Source organism: Pituophis catenifer, unplaced genomic scaffold (genome assembly GCF_029215685.1).
Source record: "Pituophis catenifer annectens isolate HBS135680 unplaced genomic scaffold, rPitCat1.0.hap2 SCAF_4, whole genome shotgun sequence".
Lineage (NCBI taxonomy): Eukaryota > Metazoa > Chordata > Lepidosauria > Squamata > Colubridae > Pituophis > Pituophis catenifer.
The window spans coordinates 13,599,531-13,624,435 of record NW_027256884.1 but is presented as its reverse complement, the minus strand read 5'-3'; positions in this window follow the sequence as shown (position 1 = coordinate 13,624,435).

Genomic DNA, 24,905 nt, shown 5'->3' with positions numbered 1-24,905 from the left:
AACGGGGATGAATGAGAATCTCCATAGACATTTAGCTCCTGATTACTGGTAAGAAAGCTTGAAAGACAATGATTTCAGTTTCTAGCATGCACATCATAGTATGAATATCCTTGGGATAAAGTCTGGTTGAGGAGTGGCATGCTGATCAAAATGTGTCATCAAATTGACTGGTATTATCTCTTCCTTCTTAGCCGGATGTGGCATGACTATGACTAAGGTTGATACATCATCTACCCCAGGAGTTCTTAACCTGTAGACCTTGCTTGGATCAATGGATAGATTGCTTGGAGCAGGATGAAAAGAACAAGGTTAAAGTACCACCGAAGTGCACAGAATTGTAAACAATCCACAGAATAATGAAGTGAAAAAGTTGTGAATGAAAAATACGCACCTAAGAGAATAATTACTGAAAAAGAAGAGGATGAGAGAAAGGGATTGCATAATGTTTAGAGAATTGTTAAGAAGAAATATCCTTCTGGGTTCAACTCCAAGTGGGGAAAAAGTCACTGGAAACATGGAGACTGCTTGGAAAGATGGTTTAATGGTGGACAGGATCACATGGTTTGAGTTCCTGAACAGAAAAAAGGGGCGAGACTCAGTGAATCCCCAGGTTTTATGCCCTCTTTGGCTTTGAAATTCCTGGGGCCCAGAAAGAGTATCCTGATTGGTTGTCAGACTCCCAGGGGGTGGGGGTCTTAGCTGGCCTTGCTGGCTGATATAATCTTCCCAGGTGCCATGTGGTGAGTTTCTGTTGCTAGATGGGTCCTATTGTATTGCAGATGATGGTCCTTTGACAAAGGATTGGGTTTCTGCCTCTGGCCCATTGACAAAAGGGTGGGGGGGCAAGAAGGTGGGAGCTGCTTGGTCTTTAAAACATGCTTCTCCATTTCTCATCCAGGGAAACATAATATTCTGCCTTTTTAATATTTCCTAAAATATTTCATTCTTCTAGGAAAGGGGTGGGTGCTAACTTCCTACAGAATATAAGGGGGGAAAAAGAATGTAAGTAAAAAAAGAACAAGGAATGATTAGAATATATTTTTTAAAAAACGATTGTTTTGATGTTTCAAAGATGCTTGTTCAAAAGGCAACCGGACTATTTTTTTTCCTTGAGGAAGACGTTTCGCTTCTCATCCAAGAAGCTTCATCGGTTCTGGCAAGACGACGATCCTGCCAGAACCAAGGATGACAATCCTCAAAGAGAAAAAACAGTCCAGTTTTGGGGGAAAAAAGCACCTTCGAGACAACGATGACCTGGATGGCTAAGAAATCTCCACACAAACATATTGTTTTGATGGAAACAGGAAAAGAAGAAGAAGAAAAAAAAAACGGTGCAGGGAGAATGGAACGAAAACTACCAGAAGGAAGGAAGAAAAGAGAGTCAAAGATGATTTGAGAAGGCTGAAAAAAACTGAGGTGACTACATGGGGGGAGGGCAGAATCGGAGAGAGGTTGAAATATGGTTGCAGTCAGCCTTAGGGAGGGGCTGCGAAGACTTCCTTTCTGCCACCCAAGCAGGAAGACAGCCGACGGCTGGAAGGAGGCCCCGATTATCCCCCTTCTTCACAACGGGGGTGAGGTGGGGGTGGGAAGTGGCAAGAGTGAGGCCACAACTGCAGGAGGATTTGTGAGTGGAGCCTGAGGGGGTGGGGCTGGGGGTGGGGGAGGAGGGTCGGAGCAGAACAATAACTGAAAGGGTTGGAGGGGACAGGAAAGGCAACATTTAGGAGGGGGAAGGTGGGAGGTAGGCCAGATGTTCTCTCTTCAACAGGTCACTGAGGAATGTTCTTGGAGAGAAAGTGTATGTGTGTGTGTGCATATACACACACACACACACACACACACACACACACACTCTTTATATATATATAAAGTGTATATATATATAAAGTGTTTTTCTATCAAGACACCTGGTCTACCCCAACATGTAGGAGGGGGCATTCTGCTCCCTTTCGACTTTCAGCTCCAATCCAGGAGCCCTCAACCAGTCGCATTCACGACAAACCATTTTATACCAAATTTATATTTTGCTGATAAAGAAATAAAGGGAGACTAGTATAGATCTATTTCAAGCGTTTTAGCTTTCATCAGCTAGCCATACCCTTACTCGGATTCGAACTTGGGCTTCCTGCATATTAGGCAGTTGAATTAATCTTCTGAGCCACAAGTTCTCCTCCCTTCATCAGCTTGAGCCAGGGGAAAGATTTATATATATATAATTATATATATATATATATATATATATATATATATATATATATATATATATATGTATATGTATATGTATATGTATATGTATATGTATATGTATATGTATATATATATATTATATATATATATATTATATATATAATATATAAAGATTTATATATTAAATTATATAATTTAATATATAAATATAAGTATATATTTATATATTAATATATATTCTTTATATATTAATATATATATATATATTATATTAATACATAAGATTTATATATATATATATATATATATATATATATATATATATATATATATATATATATATATATATTTCCCCTGTAATATTTTTCTTTTTTTTTTCTCATCAAAGTTTTTTATTTTTATTTCTCATAAAACATATATAAATGTATAATCTCTTTAACCATTCTTATCACACATATTATCTTTTGGTTTCCGTATTGGTTCATTCTTCATCCTAAAAGTTTAAAATACATTCGGAGTTGCTCTTCTACCATGCAGTATCTCCCTTCTTCCACAACAACCAATCCTCTCCTTCTCCCCTCTTACCCTTCCCTCCCTTCTTCTATTCTTTTCAACTTTCTTCTTTCCTCCTCTCCTTCCCCTTCCTTTCCCTCACTCCTTCCCCTCTTCCTCTTTCTAATCCTCTCTCCTCCTATTTCCCCCTCCCCTTTTCCCCTCTTACCCTTCTCTTCCTTCTATTCTTTTCAACTTTCTTCTTTCCTCCTCTCCTTCCCCTTCCTTTCCCCCACTCCTCCCCCTCTTCCTCTCTTCCTAACCCTCTCTCCTACTCTTATTTCCCCCTCCCTTTCTTCCTCTCCTTTTCTCCTCTTACCTTTCCCTCCCTTCTTCTATTCTTTCCAACTTTCTTCTTCCCTCCTCTCCTTCCCCTTCCTTTTCCCCCACTGCTCCCCTTCTTCCTCTCTTCCTCACCCTCTCTCCTCCTCTCATTTCCCCCTCCCTTTCTTCCTCTCCCTTTCCCTTTCTTCTTGGAGAGAAAGTTTATGTCTGGTTATTATGGGTTGGGGAAAAAGTGGCTGGAAGTGAACTGGAATCCGTGGTGGGGTGGGGGGGAGAGAAGGTTTGGGGGCAGAGGGAGCAGAAGCTGGTTGCCCAATACCATCGGAGGGAAGAGCCACCAAGTCCTGGGCAGAAAGAAAGGGACTCCAGAAAAGGAACCAACCCTTGAACAAGGTTGCAGCCATTGAAGGGTGTGTCTCCCCCTCCTCTAATGACAGATGGAGCTCTGGGAGTGGGGGGCCGGGGGGGGGGGTCCCTGGAGGGCAGGGTCTCCTTCTCCAGGCAAGGGTGCTTCCTTGCTCCAAGCCACCTGCCAGCAATGCTGGGGAGACCAGGGGGTGGTGGTGGTGATGGAGGGGACCCAGAAGCGAGCCGAGCTGGATGGGGAAGGGTCTCCACCCAAGCCCCCCTCGGCCCGGATGGCGACCCTTCCTGACTGCTCCATCCGAGGAGGGTTTCCTAGGGAAGATCCGGGCCACCCTCCGCTCTCTCCCCCTCCTCTTTCGCGAGCGGAAAGCAAGGCGGGGGGGGGGGCTCCTCTGGGAGCCTCACCTGAGCCCTCCCCACGGACAAAAGCGCCCGTGCGCGTCGGGTCCGGCGCCCCTTTGTTCGTCGGAGGCCGTGCCGGCTGCTCCGGCCCCGCGGCAGCGCCTGGCATGCTAACGAAGGGCAGCTGCCCCCCCCCACCACTTCCCTCTTCGGCCCCCGCCCGGCGTTGCCATGGGAACTGCAGGCTCGCAGCAGCTGCGGCCCCACTTCCAATGAGGGGGGGGGGAGAGAAGAGAAGGGAGGGGACGGAGAGGCGTCGCCTGCGCAGAAGCCACTTCTCTCCTCCCCCCCCATCCCCAATCCCCTCCGCCCCGATCGCGGAGGAGAAAGCGACATAGCCCAGGATGCTCAGCCAGTAAGCCCAGGTTTGGGGTACAGTTTGGGCCACATCCCTCCTGCTGCAAAGTCGGGGGTTGCAAGATCCAGATGTGACACCGCCCCCCCCCCCCCAGGAAAGAGGCAGAGAAGCTCCCGGCTCTTCTCTTCCTCTTGCAGATGGGCAGAGGCTCAGCCCCATAGCCAGCAAGGGCAAGGGGCTGGCTGATCTGGATGGGAGACCACTAGGAGATCATTGCCCGAGAGGGAGCTGTGTCCCAGAAGAAGCAGCAGCGGTGAGCCACGTCTGGGCTCTTGAGTAGGAAATCTGCAAGCTCAGCTTGAAGGCTTCTGTAGGAGACTCACCCGGTGCTCCTTCCCGGTTCTGATTCTTAAGACTTTCTCATTGTTTCCATCTCAAAAGAATTATTAAGCAATAATTAAGCAGTTTCCAGAAACAGAAAGAGGACTTCGGCTACTCCTTGTCCTTGTCCCCCAAATGTCCTGCCCTATTAAGGAGCCACAAGTTTTTGGCACAGTTTGTTTATTTATTTATTTATTTATTTATTTATTTATTTATTTATTTATTTATTTATTTATTTATTTATTTATTTAATTTTTCAGATTTCTATACCGTCCTCCTCCTTTCGGACTCAGGGCGGTGAACAGCCAAAGTAAAACACTTTATACACAAAAGTTAAAATAGATTTAAAATAATTAAATAATTTGGCCCTTAATTTAAAACATTTCAATTTAAAACCAATTTCAAATTTTAAAAACCCATTAAAAACTAGTTATGCCCAGTGGTGAAATCCAATTTTTTTTTTACTACCGGTTCTGTGGGCGTGGCTGGTGGGCGTGGCGTGGCATGGCACGGTAGGCGTGGCAGGGGAAGGATACTGCAAAATCACCATTCCCACCCCACTCCAGGGGAAGGATACTGCAAAATCTCCATTCCCACCCCACTCGGGGGCCAGCCAGAGGTGGTATTTGCCAGTTCTCCGAACTACTCAAAATTTCCACTACCGGTTCTCCAGAATCTGTCAGAACCTGCTGGATTTGACCCCTGGTTATGCCCCTTGAACTTGGTCCAAGAAAGTTGCCAAGGCCTGGCTTGTGGCAAGGACCAATGGGGCTTCTAACTTCCTTTGCACCATCCAGCATGGCCAAGAGGTGGCAGCCCAGAAATACCCCCAAATGCTGATGCTTTGGTGCCACCCAGTGGCCTTCTGCAGCTCTGCAGTGCAAGCTCCCTGTAGGCTAAGAAGGGGCCTTTCCCAGCTTGCCTTAAACAAGGGAATCTGGATACAGAGGAATGCTTTATCAAAACCATCGCTATGTTGGTTCACTCTCAAAGCTTGTTCTCTTCCTCTCCGATAACTTTGCACCTAAAGCATAGCTGGATCTTGCAGCCATCATCTCGGTTCCCTTGACCAGAGCTGTGGTCATCTGAAGAAGGTCTCCATGAAGGAGCCAAAACACTGATGCAGAAAAACAGTTTTTCCTTCATCAGAGTTAGTATCCCCTGTGGAAGCTTTTAAAAGGGGCAAAATAAACCCCAACCCTGTATAGTTTTAGTCGCCACAATATAAAAGAAGATGTTGAGACTCTAGAAAGGGTGCAGAGAAGAGCAACAAAGATGATTAGGGGACTGGAGGCTAAAACATACAAAGAATGGTTGCTGGAACTGGGTATGTTTAGTTTAATGAAAAGAAGGACTAAGGGAGACATGATAGCAGTGTTCCAATATCTCAGGGGCTGCCACAAAGAAGAGGGAGTCAAGCTATTCTCCAAAGCATCTGAGGGCAGGACAAGAAGCAATGGGTAGAAACTAATCAAGGAGAGAAGCAACTTAGAACTAAGGAGGAACAGTTAGAACAGTTCCTCACAGTTAGAACAATTAATCAGTGGAACAACTTGCCTCCAGAAGTTGTGAATGCTCCAACACTGGAGGTTTTAAGAAGAGATTGGATAACCATATGTCTGAAATGGTATAGATCCTATTCTATCCTGTCCTGTCCTGTCCTGCCCTATCCTATCCTATCCTATCCTATCCTATCCTATCCTATCCTATCCTATCCTATCCTATCCTATCCTATCCTATCCTATCCTATCCTAGGGGTAGTTTAATGAACAAAGATGATTAGGGGGCTGGAGGCTAAAACATATGAAGAACGGTTGCAGGAATTGGGTATGTTTAGTTTAATGAAAAGAAGGACTAGGGGTGACATGATAGCAGTGTTCCAATATCTCAGGGGCTGCCACAAAGAAGAGGGAGTCAAACTACTCTCCAAAGCACCAGAAGGCAAGACAAGAAGCGATGGAGGGAAATTAATCAAGGAGAGAAGCAACCTGGAACTAAGGAGAAATTTCCTGACAGTTAGAACTATTAATCAAGTGGAACAGCTTGTCTCCAAAAGTTATAGGTATTCCATCACTGAAGGGTTTTAAGAAGAGATTGGACAGCCATTTGTGTGGGATATTATAGGATTGCCTGCTTGAGCAGGGGGTTGGACTAGCGGACCTTTAAGGTCCTTTCCAACTCTGATATTCTGTTATTCATAGAAATCTTTTCCATCATGAACTCATCATGACCAGGCATTTTAGTCTTGATGCCCTTCAAGATCTGATCTGAAAATACAGGATAGGCCAGGGACTTGGAGACTTGGAGAAATCAACAGACTTGGAGAAATGGGGAACTGGCTGATTTAGCAACTGTTGAGTATAGAGTAGAGTGGAGTGGAATGGAATGGAATGGAATGGAATGGAATGGAATGGAATGGAATGGAACAGAACAGAACAGAACAGAACAGAACAGAACAGAACAGAACAGAACAGAATAGAATAGAATAGAATATTCATTATTGGCCAAGTGTGATTGGACACACAAGGTCCAAAACTAGATGGTCACTTTCAGATCTGACCCTCATCCAGAACATATTTTTAACTCACCTCCTTATTTGCCATCAGGAGAGGAATATTAAATTTCATCCCAAGTCTTTTAGAGTAGGGAGTCCATAAACTCCATACAGATAAAAAGAAAAGACAAATGACACAAGTTAATTTCATTAAAGTTTTGCTGCCGGGTACAAACCGGAGAACAGATGCATTGTTGTGTGTGTGTTTTTGCTTGTGTGTGTATTTCGAATGTGCATGCAAGCATACTCCTAAGTGTAAGTGGTATTTTGGCATTCCTAAGCAGTCGCCTGCTCATCCCTGGGGGATGCTGCACCTGAAATACTGATTCAGAAGAGCTGAGGGAGAGAAGCCATTCCGGTTCTTGGCAGAGATTTGGGGAAATGAAATACATGTCAGCCGAAAGAGTCACCCAAGGACAGGAGAATTTAATAGTGCCCTTCGGCACGTTTGAGGCTGGAGTAGCTCCCTCCTGATAGAAGGAGAGAAAGAGAGAGAAAGAGAGAAAGGGAGAGAGAGAGAAAAAGACAGAGAAAGACACACACAGAGAGAAAGACAGAGAGAAAAGAGAAGACAGAGTGGGGAGGAGAGGAGAAGAGAGGAGAGAAGTCTTGGGGAAAAGTCTGGATTGGCCATGGAGTAAAGGAACTAAAGAGACAGAAGTAAGGATAAAAGAGCCTGCACAGGAATGATTTCCCAGAGGTGGTTCTCCAGTTGCAATCTTTGTGTATGTGGTGTGTGTGTGAGAGAGAGAGAGAGGAGGGGGAGCTGCTTATTTTCACCACAGCCAGGAAGTCCCTGGTCCATTTAAAAAAAAAAAAACAGGACGAAAGGGAAAGTGCAACCCCACAGAGAACTGAGCTATTTGCAGAGGAAGGGAGAGGCATATTCCAAGGGCTGCTCTTTATTTATTTATTAAATTATATGTCCCCCATCTCACTCTGCCAAGCAACTCTCGGTGGTTGCTTCCCCCTCCAAGTTGATTTGCCTAGGGCCCTTAGCAAAGCAATGGATTTTAGCAAATGGGTTCCAGATCAGGGGTGCTATTCAGCAGGTTCTGACGGGTTCTGGAGAACTGGTAGCGGAAATTTTGAGTAGTTCGGAGAAGCGGAAAATAACACCTCTGGCTGGCCCAAGAGTAGGGTGGGAATGGAGATTTTGCAATATCCTTCTCCCAGGAGTGGGGAGGGAATGGGGATTTTGCAGTATCCTTCCCCCAGGAGTGGGGAGGGAATGGGGATTTTGCAGTATCCTTCCCCTGGAGTAGGGTGGGAATGGTGATTTTGCAGTATCCTTCCCCTGCCATGCCCACCAAGCCACTTCCACAGAACCGGTAGTAAAAAAATTTGAATTCCACCACTGTTCCAGAGCGTCCCCACGAGTGGGCTCCTTGCATTCCTTTCAATGCAGGTGAACTGCACCAGGGTATAAATCCCATCCCTAAACAATCGGAATAGTAGAAAGAACAAACCACCCCGGACAGCCCTTTTATACCTCCATGCAGGGAACCTCTGGAATTCTGGAAATAAAATCGGTTTTTCTCTTTAATCGGAGTGAAGTACTGCCTGCTTGTCAATGTGATTGCTCATTGCTGCTCTGGAGATGCTCAGAAAACCATGTTTAATGTCTGTTGCAAATGGGAATTGAATTAGTTGCTAAAATGGCATTGACTCGAAAGTCCCCCCCCCATCATTTGAAATATTATTACTGTAGTGCTGTGACAGCTTTCATTATGATACGGTATTTGAGGCAATAAACTACTTTTCCAGCATTTTAGTGCTAATGAAAAGATGGCTGTTTAAAATGACGTGAGAAGAGTGATCAGCGCTCCTCTATAGGTAATGATAAAGGGACTCAGTCGTCCTCTTCATGCAAAGTGACTTCTCATTTGGAGATATGGAGGAACCTAGAACCTAAAATAAGAAGGTTGAAAGGGATCTTCGAGATCTTCTAGTCCAATCCTCTGTTTGAGCAGGACACCCTATACCATTCTGGACAAATGGCTGTCCAGTCTTTCTTAAAACCTCCAGTGATGGGGCACCCACAACTTCGGGAGGGAAGCCATTCCCCTAATTAATTGTTTTCACTATCAGGAAATTTCTTATTTATTTATTTATTTATTTATTTATTTATTTATTTATTTATTTATTTATTAGTTAGATTTATATGCCGCCCTTCTCTGGAGACTCAGGGTGGCTTACAATGCGTTAAGCAATAGCCTTCATACTTTTGTATATACCTGCTTAGTAGGGTTTTCGGGGGCCCCTAAGCGGTGTTCTTTTTTATACAAAGTCAGCTTATTGCCCCCACAATCCGGGTCCTCAATTTACCTACCTCGAAAGGATGGAAGGCTGAGTCAACCTTGAGCCTGGTGAGATTTGAACTTGCAGGAATTGCAGGCAGTTGGCAACTTAAGTGCTACTTTAACAGCACTTAGTCCACTGCGCCACCAGGCTCTTTTTGGTTCTAGTTTGATCTTTCTTTAATGATCTTTCACCCTTTACTTCTTGTCCTGCCTCAGGTTTTGAAGCTAATTCAATTTTTTCTTCTTCTTCTTCTTCTTCTTCTTCTTCTTCTTCTTCTTCTTCTTCTTCTTCTTCTTCTTCTTCTTCTTCTTCTTCTTCTTCTTCTTCTTCTTCTTCTTCCTCCTCCTCCTCCTCCTCCTCCTCCTCCTCCTCCTCCTCCTCCTCCTCCTCCTCCTCCTCCTTCCCCTTCTCCTTCTCCTTCTCCTCCTCCTTCTTCCCTCAAGTAACCCTGACAGCTATCGTGTCACCCCTAGTTCTTCTCTTCATTAGGCTAAACATACCTAGTTCTCTAAACCATTCATCATATGATTTAGCCTCCAGACTTCTTACCATTTTTGCACAAAGAGAAGTTACATGGCTTCATTCTGCCTTTCTCCAAAAAGCTAAAACCCAAAAAAACTTTTCACAGAGCATTTCCCACCCCACTCACTCCAATTTATAGCATCAGACAGCTGCTTTACATCATCTTACTCGGGAAGAAGAACAAATCTCCTGAAACACAAAATTAAACCTTCCCACGTACTCACCCCTATTTACACAAAGGTACCCAGGACTAATTCATTTAGACAATCCTGAGATTGGCATGGTTTTTCACACAGGCTGTGCAGCATGGGTATTGTCCTGGTCTAAGGCTCTCTCCATCTTGAGAAGCCTCTGCAAATGTATGAAGCTGTTTCAGGGGTCTTCTCTTAAAAGTGTTTGTGGGCTCAGATTGCTCTCAACTCTACTTCAGAAGTTGTGGATGCTCCATCACTGGAGGCTTTTAAGAAGGGACAGGATAGCCATTTGTCTGAAATAGCAGTAGCAATAGCACTTAGACTTATATACAGCTTCATAGTGCTTTTACAGCCCTCTCTAAGCGGTTTATAGAGTCAGCATAATGCCCCCAACAGTCTGGGTCCTCATTTTACCAACCTCGGAAGGATGGAAGGCTGAGTCAACTTTGAGCCGGTGAGATTTGAACTGCCGAACTGCAGCTAGCAGTCAGCTGAAGTAGCCTGCAGTGCTGCACTCTAACCACTGCACCGCCTCGGAAATGATGTAGGGTTTCCTGCTTGAGCAGGGGGTTGCACTGCAGGACCTCCAGAGTCTCTTCCAACTCTGTTATTCCATGTTCTAGTTTCTCCTAGAACTCAACTCTGTGGACTGGTTTGGTTTTGGGCAATGGTTTCTTTATCTGCATCGCCATCATTAGCATCCTTCCTTCATTATATAATTTGGAAGAACATTTGCAACAATGGTATGTATTTTACCCCTCAAACACATCCTGCAAACATCGCAGTGCTTCTGTGAATGAAGACCGTCTCCCTCATCATCTTCTCCATGCCCTTCAGCTACCAGGAGGAGAAGAAACGGAGTGTACAAATGAGCAAGTTTCATGCAGTAAGCTGGTAATGAAACTATCATTCTTGAAACCAATTTAATCTTCTATTTCCTGGTACGAGATAAAGAATTAATTGGCAGCCCATGGCTTATAACGACATTTTTGCCGGAATGCTCCCTGGTGGCCAGTTGAAATGCTAAGTAATAGTTCCGTTGCTAACTCGGTGAGCAACCAGATGTGAAAGGCGTGGGTGCAAGGACATCTGCCACCACAGATGCCCCACTTGCCAATGCAGGGTGCGGCATCAGCCTTATATTGCTGCAGGAATCTTTCATGCAGCTCAGGGGAAAAAAAGGTAATTTAACAAACTGGGATGGAACTAATCTTAAGGTATGGTTTCACTTCTTGCTTTGCTAAATATTGTGGCGGAAGAGGAGGAGGAGGGAGAGGAGGAGGAGGAGGAGGGGAAGGAGGAGAAGAAGAAGAAGAAGAAGAAGAAGAAGAAGAAGAAGAAGAAGAAGAAGAAGAAGAAGAAGAAGAAGAAGAAGAAGAAGAAGAAGAAGAAGAAGAAGAAGAAGAAGAAGAAGAAGAAGAAGAAGAAGAAGAAGAATCACCATCTCTGGAAATTAACTGAGCAAGTTATAGGCTCAAACCATCAGAGTCGTCCTTGCTTATAGAAAAGCAATAACACTTTGCAAAATGAATGCGAGTGATTATGACATTAGCCTTGTCATAGTTATCCCAATCTACAATATCATTGAAAAGAGCCCTGGTAGCTCAGCAGACTAAAGCACTGTTATTAACATCAGCTGCCTGCAATTACTGCAAGTTCAAATCTCACCAGGCTCAAGGTTGACTCAGCCATCCATCCTTTCTAAGGTAGGTAAAATGAGGACCCAGATTGTGAGGGGCAATAAGCTGACTTTGTATAAAAATATACAAAAGTATGAAGGCTATTGCTTAACGCATTGTAAGCCGCCCTGAGTCTCCGGAGAAGGGCGGCATATAAATCAATTTTTTTTTTTTTTTTTAAAAAAGGGAGATGTTGTTGAGGCAGAAGATACCTGGAGGGAAAAATGGGCAGCTGTGAGATGGAAAGGAAGCAGATCTGCTGGCTTGAATGAAAGCTACATCATCTAAGCAGGGGTTGGCTGCTGGGGGTTCACAGGGGTTCGGGAGAACCTCTAGCTAAGATTCTGTGCAGTTTGGAGAACCCCCAAATCCCACTCCTGTCTGGCCCCACCCACCCCACCCTGCCTTGCCCCTCCCAGGAGTCCCCAAGCAGCCTGTTTTAGGTGCAGATAAGTGCAGGGTGCATGCGGAGGGGTGGAGAGGGCGAAATATGGGCCTACCAGAAATTCGGGAAGGCCAGAAATGGGGCCGTTTTTGGCCTCCAGAGGGCCTCCATAGCCTAGGGAGGCTGTTTTCACCCTCCCGGAGGCTCAAGAAAAGCCTCTGGAGCATGGGGAGGGCAAAAACGCCCCCCTGCCATGGTGCAGGAGGCCAACTAGGCCACACCCACCATGGCCACACCCACCCAGCAACCAGGCAGAGAACCCCTTGCTAAAAGTTTTGAATCCCACCCCCGCTTCTAAGCACCATATTGGTTATAGGCTTGGCATCCTGGACAGTTCCATATTCTTGGAGTTGCTGTGAGTCTGAGTTCTCTGGCTGTGCTTTTGACTGATTTCCAAAAAGCTTACCAGGTTGAGCCTGGTTAGTGCTTAGATGAGACTCTGCCTGGAAGTTCAGTGGGAACTTCCATGGGAGAGAGACTGGACAGTCTCAAAAGAATATGGTGACCCTGGCGAATCAATGATGTAGCCAAGAAAACAATCCAAGGTATTGTTGAATCTGAAGTGTAACAATCCAAATGTGCACAAGGGGGCACCAAAGGGCAGGGTTTTCAGTGTCTATCTGGAATGTTTGCGGGTCGGTAAGCTGTAATTGAAGCATCAGGAGATCAGCTAAACCTGAAGGATACGGTACTTCTTTATATCTAGAAAAAATAAATTGTCAAGAACTATTCAGAGCTAGAGTTCTTTTCTCTATTATGTCTGTCAGCTTCGACCTTGAGTGAATTGTGAACCAGGCAATAAAGATCGTATCAACACAACAATACCTGACTAAGGAAAACCTTCCAGCTCAGCTGTCTTAAAAGGGAACAGCAGCTTCTTCCACACTTTATCTGAAGGCTCTTTTTTCCTGGATCAGAAAGGCAGAAACCGGAGAGCATCAAAGAGCCAAGCAGCTCTCCACCCCAAAAATGAAGGGATGGGGTTCTTCTGAAGACCAGATTTCCAAGCAGGCTCTACTGGATTGGTACTGGAGCATTGCAGGTTGCGCAGGCTTGTTTCCATGTGGCGCTGATGCTTCACAGTCCTTCTGTTGTGGGAGGAATTACAGTCTTCCTTCTTCCCAATGCACAATCGTGTGCAAGATAGGAATGTTCTAAGGAGCACAGTAAGGACCCTGTTCACCATCGCACTCGGCCATCGTGCAACCTAGCATGGGGCTTGAATGAACGCACTGTGATTTATAAACATGGTTATGGATCATCACAGAAGTGTCAAGCTCAAGGCTCAGGGGCTGTATCCGGCCCATGGGGTGCTTAAATCTGGCCTCTCCCTGGAAATCGCGATGGGCCAGCCCACGGTGCCTCTGCCAGCGAAAACAAAGCTCTGGAGGACCGCCTGAGCTCGTTTCCACTGGCAGAGGGCTGCAGGAGGCCATCATGGCAGAAAACAAAGCCCAGGCGGGCTACATGTGGCCTCCCTGAGCTCCATTTTTGTTGGCAGAGGGCTGCAGGAGGCTGTCGCTGCCGAAAACGTAGCCCAGGTAGGCCGCACACAGCTTCCCTGAGCTCTGTTTTCAATGGCAGAGGGCTGCAGGAGGCTGTCATGGCAGAAAACAGAGCCTGGGCGGGCTGCATGTGGCCTCCCTGAGCTCCGTTTTCGATGGCAGAGGGCTGCAGGAGTCTGTCATGGCAGAAAACAGAGCCCGGGCGGGCTGCATGTGGCCTCCCTGAGCGCTGTTTTTGATGGCAGAGGGCTGCAGGAGGCCATCATGGCCAAAATGGAGCCTCGATGAGTAATGTCGAGTTGGCCATGCTCCCTGGTCACCCCCAGCCCCCCAAGGTCAAACAGAATCCTTTCGCGGCTCTCAATGAAATCGAGTTGGACACTCCTGGTTAACCTGACATGTCACCTGAGCCTCTGTGTTTGTTTAACACAGGGGTCTCCAAATTTGGCAACTTGTAAGATTTGTGGACTTCAACTACCAGAATTCCTCAGCCAGCCATGCAGGCAGTTGAAGTCCACAAGTCAAGTTCCCAAGTTTGGAGACTCCTGGTTTAACAGATGATGGCTTTGCACAGTGAGGGACCAGTCAGGCCTGGATCCGTCTGAAGGAATCCTACCTCAAGAGAAAGAATCTGGACTTCTGTGTTAGATCTGGATATGTCCATTGTTGCATCCAGTGGAGGCTGTTCTAGCTAAAGGAAAACGTTGAAAGAGCTACAGCTGTGTTGGGGCCAGAAAGAGGAGCTCACGGAAGGAATTCAGAAGCAAAGGAAGCTGCTATGACCTCCAGAAGCTTCTGCTCTGGCAACGGAGAACCTAGCAGAAAAACCAGTGAAGTCATCCAAAAGTCGATACTGTTATTCAATCAAATGAGTGAATAGAATCCTTCAATTGCAGCAGGTGAAGCTCAATGCCTCTCTGTCACTGGCTCATAATTGCCACATCTGAGGGCTGAAAATGATGGGGACTCTCCGCCATAAATTACACAAGAGACTTCTTGGAAGTCAAAGTAATTGACACCCACTGACCATGAGACAATTGCAGTCCCCAGCCTGAGCACAGGCAGATACATTTCAATTCTTCCCCACCTTAAACAATGCCTATCATTGGTTTCTCTCTCTCTTTCTCTTCCCCACACACAAAATAATACACTAAAATATTAATACAAAAATGTTGGCTCCTGAAACGTCTCATTTCATGGGTTCTCTCCACCCCAGGAATGAGGATGATCTCCAGGTAGCTTCCTTTGATGCAACACAGAGATGAGGACCAGATAGATGGGGCACCCGATCACCACAAAGTCCTTGAATCCAAGTGCAGTTGTCCTCCGAAGGGCCCAGATTAAGCAACATGGGACCATTGGAATCATCATTCCTAGAAGAACAGAAAGAACTTCTGTAAAATATTTACTGTAGGACTCACTCTTCGACTCCTTCTCCAAGAGCCACTTTCCCTTGCCTTTCTTTACTGAAGACTTACACCATCCAGAGTAATTTCTGGGAGATTCAAGTTGCTACAAGGGAAGAAAGAAAACTTAATCGAGGATAAAAGACAGTTCAAGGACATACAATTTAGCTGGACAGAAAGCTTCCTTGGACAGTGAAGTAACAGAATAACAAGAGTTGGAAGGGACATTAGAGGTCTTCTGGTCCAACCCCCTCCTCAAGCAGGAGGCCCTATACGATTCCAGACAAGTGACTGTCCAATCTCTTCTTAAAAGCCTCCAGTGATGGAGCACCAACAATTTTTGAAGGAAAGCTGTTCCATTGGTTAATTGTTCTCACTGTTGCAAAATTTCTCCGTAGTTGTAGGTTGCTTTTCTCCTTGATTCATTTCCATCCATTGTTTCTTGTCCTGCCTTCTTGTGCTTTGGAATATAGGTTGATTCCCTCTTCTTTATGGCAGCCCCTCAAAAATGGGAACACTGCTATTATGTCATCCCTTAGACTTCTTCTTCTTCTTATGCCATATCCGTCATCGGACGTTGGTGATCATGTTGGCAATCCTATTTTTGTCAACAGCCGTATGAAAAAGTGCTGCTGAGTTTTGCCCAAGCCAGTCCCTTAGGTTTTGAAGCCATGACGTTCTTTTTTTGCCTGGACCTCATTTCCCTTCAATCTTTTCCTGGAGGATTAAGTGAAGGATGCTGTATTTTTCCGGGTGTCTCATCACATGTCCAAAATATTCTAACTTTCGCTTTTTAATGGCTTTGATTATTTCCCTTGGCTTTCCCAGGCGGCTTATCTATCACCTCCTCATTTGTAATTTTGTTAACCCAGTTTATCCAGTTTTATTTGTCCAGTTTACTAAACTAGACATATCCAGTTCCTGCAACCGTTCTTCATATGTTTTAGCCTCCAGCCCCCTAATCATCTTTGCTGCTCTTCTCTGCACTCTTTCCAGAGTCTCTACATCTTTTTTATAATATAGTGACCAAAACCAGATGCAGTAATCCAAGTATGATCTTACTTATTTACTTAAGGCTTAAAAAAGCGTGTATTTTTTATTTTTATTTTTATTATTTTATTTATTTATTTATTTATTAAATTTTTATACTGCCCCCTCTCCCGAAGGACTCGGGGCGGTGAACAGCCAAAATTAAAAACACACAATACAAATATTAAAATACATTAAAACAAAATTAAATTTATCTTTGGCTTCCCCAATTTAAAACCCCTTACCCATAAAATTCCCCAATTAAAAGATTTTTAACCCAGCCCGGCTTGCTGAAATAAAAAAGTCTTCAGGGCCTGGCGGAAAGTACGGAGGTCCGGGATCAGTCTTATCCCTGGGGGTAGCTCATTCCAGAGGGCGGGTGCCCCCACAGAGAAGCCTCTTCCCGGGGGGTCGCCAGCCGACATTGCCTGACCGACGGCACCCTGAGGTGGGAGGTTATCGGAGGCAGAAGGTGGTCTCGTAAATAACCGGGCCCTAAGCCATGGAGCGCTTTGAAGATGAGAACCAGTACCTTGAAGCGCACCCGGAAGACCACTGGAAGCCAATGCAGCTCACGCAGGAGAGGTGTCACGTGGGAGCGTGTAGTTTTACTTCACTTCCCAAAAGATCATATGATTGCACTGTTGGATTTGACATGTAACGTGTTAAATGTTAGACTGATAAATGTGATTGGGTATATGTTTTCCATGCTTCATTGGGCATTCTAGGACTTTCTTTCTAGTTTTATCATTCTCCTGTAATTATTTATGTCCAATGGATCCAAACAATAAAGAGTTTTATGCTAATTTACATTTAATTAGGATTAAATTAAATACCGCTAGCATTGCTCATCATGCATTTAATGATTTTTAATAATTGCGAGCATCTGGGTGGGGTTATAATTTAGCACTCCTGTTTAGAGAAGCCTCCCAGGACTCGTGGAAGCCCAGAAGCTCCATCTGCTGTGGGTCTGGGATCCCAAAAGAACAAGAAAGTCAGTGTCCCAAAGGTGCTTTTTCAAGAGACAACTGAACTTTCTGTTTTTCCTTTGAAGATGTTTCCCTTCTCATCCAAGAAGCTTCTTCAGCTCTGACAGGATAGTGGGCAATTGAAGGATTTATACTCCTTGCAGCAGAGGTGGGATTCAAAAATTTTAGCAACCGGTTCTTTGCCCAGTGGCTGGGTGGGTGTGGCCATGGTGGGTGTGGCCTACTCGACCTACTGCACCATTGCGGGGGGTGGCGTTTTCACCCTCCCCAAGCTCTGGAGGCTTTCCTCGAGCCTCCGGGAGGGCAAAAACTGCTTCCCCTGGCTTTGGGGGCCCTCCAGGGGCCAAAAATGGGCCCATTTCCAGACTTCCGGAACTTCCGGGAAGCCTGTTTTTTGCCCTCCCAGAGCCTCTGTGCAGGCCCTGCACTTACCTGGTATCCAAAACGGGCTACGTGGAGATTCCTGGGAGGGGAGGGGCAGGGTGGGCGGGTCCAGCCAGTCTTTTCAACTACCGGTTCAGTGAACCAAATGTAAAATTAGCATCTGGTGCGCCCGAAGCAGTACGAACCGGCTGAATCCCACCTCTGCCTTGCAGACAGCTGGTCATTTGCATTCTTTTAGAGAGTCATTGAGGTTTATCTGTGTCCTCAGGGTCACCCGAATAGTGCAAATGGGTGTGGAGCCTTTTTTTTTTTAATTGAAAAGTTTTAAAAAGTTTTACAGACATTTCCCCTTCCCCCTCCCTCCTCCCCTTCCAAACCTCCCCTTCCCCACCACTTCCCAGAGCAAAATACAGGGTATAATATTTGACAATCATAAGCTAACATAAGCTAATTATCTATAGCTTCCTATCCCCCTCTTGAACTTTTAACTCCCCATTAACTAAACTAAATTTAAGTACTTTATAAAATCTCTCTAATCATTCATAAGCTATTTGAAATTTTTTAGTCCGATATTTGCCTTGAATATAATCAATCCATCTTTTCCATTCTAACATATATTTCTCATTTGAATGGTCCTTTAGATATGCTGAAATTTTCGTCATTTCTGCTAAATTTACTACTTTTAATGTCCATTCTTGAATAGTAGGTAAATCTTCCTTCTTGCAGTACTGCGCCACCAAAAGTCTTGCTGCAGTTATTAAGTTCAAAATCAAATTAGTCTCTATAGCCATACAATCCAGTGGTGGGTTCCTCCCGGTTCAGTCCGGTTCGGCCGAGCTGGTAGCGGTGACGATATGACGTCACCGAACCGGTTCTCCCCCGCCCCGCCCACCCACGTTATTCTTACCTTTTATTTGGTCCCACCCCCAATCTATTGCTGCCTCCTGAGTCCCAGCTGATGACTAGAGGGAAAAAAACTGTTTAAATTCTTGCCGCGGGGCTTCAAAGGGCCGTCCTACAGCTGGTCAGTGTTAAAAGCAAACAATGAGTCGGGTCGTAAGTGCGAGGACTTGGTCGTAAGTGCGAGGACCTTCCAGAAATGACTCTGACCAGCTAGCCACGCTCACCTAGTCACATGACCTCCAAGCCACACCCACAAAATAAGCCACGCCCACAGAACCAGTAGTAAAAAAATTTAGAACCCACCCCTGGTACAATCTGTAATTATACCTAACAAAAACAACTGTGGAGTAAACTTTATCCTTTTTTAAAAAATATTTTGAATAATCCACCATATTTTTTATCCAAAATGCTTTAACTTTTTTACAGGTCCACCAAAGATGAAAATAGGTAGCATCAACACAATCACATCTCCAACATTTAGGTTGTAAGTTTGGGTACATACAAGCTAATTTTGTATGTGTGGAGCCTTCTTGGCTCCAGGATGTTTTCTGCCCTGTGCCCCTTCACTGTTGAAACACAGGTGCAGCCTGTTGGGGATGAGTCTGGGTTATCTCCATCTCAAATGGAAGTGCAAATAGGTCCTGTAGTCTGCATTTTTTCTGGAAATCCATTCATACTCCCGCACCATTCCAAGGGTATTCATCAGGGGTGGGTTCTAAATTTTTTTACTAACCGGTTCTGTGGGCATGTCTTATTTTTTGGGTGTGGCTTGGAGGTCATGTGACTAGGTGGGCGTGGCTAGCTGGTCAGAGTCATTTCTGGAAGGTCCTCGCACTTATGACCAGTCCTCGCACTTACGACCCGACTCATTTGTTTGCTTTTAACACTGATCAGCTGTAGGACGGCCCTTTGAAGCCCCGCGGCAAGAGTTTAAACAGTTTTTTTCCCTCTAGTCATCAGCTGGGACTCAGGAGGCAGCAATAGATTGGGGGTGGGACCAAATAAAAGGTAAGAATAACGTGGGTGGGGGGGGTGGGAGGGCGGGGGGGGAGAACCGGTTCGGTGACGTCATATCCTCACCGCTACCGGCTCGGCCAAACCGGACCGAACCGGGAGGAACCCACCACTGGTATTCATCCCAAAGTGCATAGCTAAATTTCTATGGAGATTCTCAGTCATCCAGGTCATGGTTATCCCAAAGGTTCTTTTTCAGGAGGCAACTGGACTTTCTGGTTTTTCTTTGAAGATGTTTCGCTTCTCCTCCAAGAAGCTTCTTTAGCTCTGATAGGATAGTGGGGAATGGAAGTTTTATATTCCTTGCAGACAGCTGGTCCTTTGCATTCATTTAGAGTCATTGAGGCCACTTGGAGGTTGGAGCCTCAGAGGGCCTCTTTGACCCTTCTTTCCTGTAGTCTGCAATTTTTCTGGAAATCCGTTCATGCTCCCGCACCATTCGAAGGATGTTCATCCCAAAGTGAGAGCTGGACACTTCCCTAAGGCCTGGACAGTCGTTTGTGAAATGATAGATTGACACCGGTTTGCTGCAGGAACTTTTCAGAAGGAAAATCCTTCCTTCCGTGGTTCACCCTCACTATAAACCTGACAGTCACAATTGATTTTGAGTGATTAATCACAAGGAAGAGAAAATGTCTGAGCAGGCCTGATGTAGCTGGATGATTAAGCACTCACCACCTTGACTTGAAAGCTTATAGAAGGCATTTGTCACATTTGCTTTCCTAGGTGAAGAAGCTCTTTGAAGGCCTCCAGTATTTTCAGGCTGCAGAAATTGCTATGGCCTATTGCTGCAGTATGAAGTGGTATATAAATGGTATATAATAGCAGTAGCATTTATATACCACTTCATACTGCAGCAATAGGCAATAGCAATTTCTGCAGCCTGAAACAGTTGAGAGTCGGGAGGCCGATCCAACAGACAATCAATTTCTGCTAATTAGGCTGTGCTGAAGCTGAAATGGGCTGCTTCTTCTTGCTGCTTGCTGCAAGGAGGTAAATTGCTGGGAGGCAGAGTCCATAGGGTGGGGGCCAGTGGGTGGGCGGGGCTACATTCGGTGTATAAGACACACCCAAATTTTCACCCCCCTTTTAGGGGGGAAAAAGATGCGTCTTATACTCTGAAAAATACGGTATATACATTACCACTTCATAGTCCTTTATAGCCTTCTCTAAGCAGTTTACAGAGTCAGCTATTGCCCCCAACAATCTGGCTCATTTTACCGACCTCAGAAGGATGGAAGGCTGAGTCAACCTTCAGCCAATCAGGATCAAACTGCTGGCAGTCAGCTGAATTAGAGCCCCAGTGACGCAGTGGTTAAAATGCAGTATTGCAGGCTAACTCTGCCGACTGCCAGCAGTTCGATCCTGACCAGCTTAAGGTTGACCCAGCCTTACATCTTTCTGAGGTCGGTAAAATGAGAACCCGGATTGTTGGGAGCAAAATGAGGACTATGCAAAATGATTAGAGAGAGCTGTAAAGAGGGCACTATGAAACGGTATATAAGACTAAGTGTTTATTGTCATTGCTATTAGCCTGCAATACTGCATTCTAACCACTGTGCCACCACGGCTCTTAGCCTCCACAGTGTAGTTATCTAAAGAGTGAATCTTGGAAACATGCCTGCATTTCAACACCTTTTTTCCAGTGGTGAAATCCACATTTTTTTTACTACCGGTTCTGTGGGCGTAGCTTGATGGGCGGGGTGTGGCTTGGTGGGTGTGGCTTAGTGGGCATGGCAGGAGAAGGGTTCTGCAAAATCCCCATTCCCTCCCCACTCCTGGGGGAAGGATACTGCAAAATCTTCATTCTCACCCCACTCCAGGAGAAGGATACTGCAAAATCCCCATTCCCTCCCCACTCCTGGGGGAAGGATATTGCAAAATCCCCATTCCCTCCCCACTCCTGGGGGAAGAATATTGCAAAATCTCCATTCCCACCCCACTCTGGGGCCAGTCAGAGGTGGTATTTGCCAGTTCTCCGAACTACTCAAAATTTCTATTACCGGTTCTCCAGAACGTGTCAGAACCTGCTGGATTTCACCCCTGCTTTTTTTCCCCCCAAATGGACCAAAATGCAACAGCTGCGATATTTTAAAGTGAAACTCTACAAACGGAACTGAAGATTTTGTTTCTTTGTTTAAAACAAGAGCAGTGAAAAGAAGGACTAGAGCTGACATGATAGCAGTCTTCCAATTCTTGAAGGGCTGCCACAAGGAAAAGAAGGCCAGTTTATTTTCCAAAGCACCTGAAAGGCAGGACAAGAAAAAAATGGATGGAAACTAATCAAAGAGAGAAGCAACCTAGAACGAAGGAGAAAATTCCTAACAAGGAGAACAATCAACTAATGCAGGAGTGACAAACTGGCGGCCTGCGGGCCGAATTGATCACGTGAAGGCCACCACGCCCAATCCAGCACCATAAATGGGAAAAAGATCACGAAATGTCACGTGACGGCAATGGGACGCGGCGAGTTTGACACCCGTGAACTAGTGAAACAAATTGCCTCTGAAGGCTGTGAGTGTTTTATCACTGCAATCTTTGAAGAAGAGACTGGACAACCATTTATTAGAAATAGTATAGAACTTCTGCGAAAGCAGGGGGTTGGACTAGGTGACCTTCAAGGTCCCTTCCAACTCTGTTACTATTAATCAGGGGTGGGCTTCAACAATTTTAGCAAGGGGTTCTCTGCCTGGTTGCTGGGTGGCATGGCCGTGGTGGGTGTGGCCTAATCGGCCTCCTGCACCACAACAGTGGGCCGTTTTTGCCCACCCCAGACTCCAGAGTCTTTTCTTGAGCCTCCGGGAGGGTGAAAACGGCCTCCCTAGGCTCCGGAGGCCCTCTTCCTGAACTTCCGGTAGGCCCATTTTTTGCCCTCCCTGAGCCTCTGCACGCGCCCTGCACTTACCTGCATACAAAACGGGCTGTCTGGGGATTCCTGGGAGGGGAGGGGCAGGGTGGGCGGGGCTAGCCAGGATTGGGATTTGGGGGTTCTCCGAACTGCACAGAATCTTAGCTAGAGGTTCTCCCGAACCCCTGCGAACCCCCATCAGCCCACCCCTGCTATTGATGTTAGTTTCCTCTTAAAAAAAACAATTCTCAATTCTGAGTAGCTCACGATGTCTAAATAAAACCAAACATCACAAAAAAGCTAAAATCTGAAAACTGTACAAAAGAAACAAAAGACGAGGTGTCTGTTGTGTCTGACCCCCTAGCAAGTTCTAGTGCCATGATGGCGAACCTATGGCACGGGTGCCACAGGTGGCATGCGGAGCTGTATCAGTGGGCACGCAAGCATTGCCCTACTCAGCTCCAGCGTGCATATGCGTGCCGGCTAGCTAATTTTCAGGCCTTCCGGGCCCACCTGAAGTCGGGAAATAGGCTGTTTCTGACCTCCAGAGGGTCTCCCGGGTGGGAGAGGGAAGGCTGTTTTTGCCCTCCCCAGGCTCCAAGAAAGCCTCTGGAGCCTGGGGAGGGTGGAAAATGGGCCTACTGGGCCCACCGTGCCATCACGTGCCAAAAGTGGGGGTAGCGCAGGGGGCTCACGCACGCATGTGCGGGGGGTTGGGGCACATTGAATTATTTATTTATTTATTTAATTTATTTTTAAATTTGTATACCGCCCTTCTCCCTGAGGACTCAGGGCGGTGAATAGCCAAGTAAAAACATAAACTATAAACATTAAAATACAATTAAAAAGATATATATAAATTTGGCCCCATGATTAAAAACAATAACAAACAATTAAAAACATTTTTAAAAGTGTTAGGCCAGCCCGGTTTGCTGAAAAAAGAAGGTTTTAAGGGCACGGCGGAAGACACCGAGGTCTTGGATTCTCCTTATCTCTGGGGGCAGCTGATTCCAGAGGGTAGGTGCCCCCACAGAGAAGGCCCTCCCCCTGGGGGTCACCAGCCTACATTGTTTGGCTGATGGCACCCCGAGGAGGCCCTCTCTGTGGGAGCGCACAGGTCGATGGGAGGCCATCGGTAGCAGCAGGCAGTCTCGAAGATAACTAGGTCCTATGCCATGGGTATGGGCACATGCATGCGCGACCCCCCTACATGATCCCCACTTTTGACAAGCGATAGCAAATAGGTTAGCCATCACTGTCCTAGTGTATCATTTCTCTTAGTTAGGGCAACTGAAGAGTGGGTGCAACAGGTCTCTCAATGCAGGAAGCCCTTTCCTAGAGAACCAGGGGTGTACCATCCCTGGTCCCAGAAGCAGATAGAGAGGAGAGTGAATTCTAATCCAGAGAAGACCCAGGGAAAATATTAGGACTCCACCTGGTTTCTAGGCAACATCTCATTAGCTCTGCAGCTGCAGGTAACCTCTTCCATTTCTACATTTACCGTTCCCAGGATAAAGTAACCCTTCAATTCCACCTCCAGAAGAAACTTCCCTAGCCTGTTCTGAACCTCATTTCTACCTTGCTCTCAATCATCTTTAAACCAGCAGTGAAATCCGTCTGGATCTATCCGGCTCGCGCGAACAGGTAGGGCCGGTGGAGGGAGGCTCCGCCCACCATCTGGGACATCATTTACGTCCCATTTTTTACCCTCTGTGCATGAGCAGAAGGCTCTGCGTATGCGCAGAAAAGGCACACACGAGCGCTCACATTTCCGAAGCGGTAGCGAAGGTAAGTGCATTTCACCACTGCTTTAAATGCCAGTTAACAGACCGTCTACATGTATCTTGAAGCAGATTCGGGTGCAGCACAGGAAAAAAAAACAACCCACCGAAATAACCAGAAAAGGCTTGTGTGGAACAGGATCTACCTATTATCACAAGCCACAGTGCATGTTAATGTTCACTCACAAGAAAGTTATCTTATAAATTCTGCTTCTGAAGCAGAAATTATGGCTGCTCTTCTTCAGCTATTTAATAAATAAGCACTTTGTCAATGAATTTCAGGTCTGAGGCCCCACATCAATGTTACAAGCAATTTTAAGGTTTTCTTTCTTCTATTCGAACTTGTCTGATTCTAGGAGGCTGTCTGCTGTTTTCTTGGCAAGGGGTTTTCAGAAATGGTTTGCCATTGTCTCCTTCCTAGGGCTGAGAGACCGTGGCTGGCCTACAGCCACCCAGCTGGCTTCGTGCCCGAGGCAAGACTAGAACTCACAGTCTCCCAGTTTCTAGTCTGAGGCTTTGACCACAACACCAGACTGGCTCTCAGTCTCATAGTAGGCAGAGAGGAAAAAGGTTCTGTATATATTTTGCATCTTTATTTCAAACCTGGCAGCCTTTCTGGTAATTTTTCTAGATAAGAATTCTTGTTTGAAGCAGGAATTACAAAACAGAAGAAATGTAAACAAACATTCCACAAAAACTCTTTTCTCAACATCAGAACTCATTTAAGCAGGGGTAAAATCCAGGTTCTGACAGGTTCTGGAGAACCGGTAGCGGAAATTTTGAGTAGTTCGGAGAACTGGCAAATACCACCTCTGGCTGGCCCCAGGAGTGGGGTGGGAATGGAGATTTTGCAATATCTTCCCCCTAGGAGTGG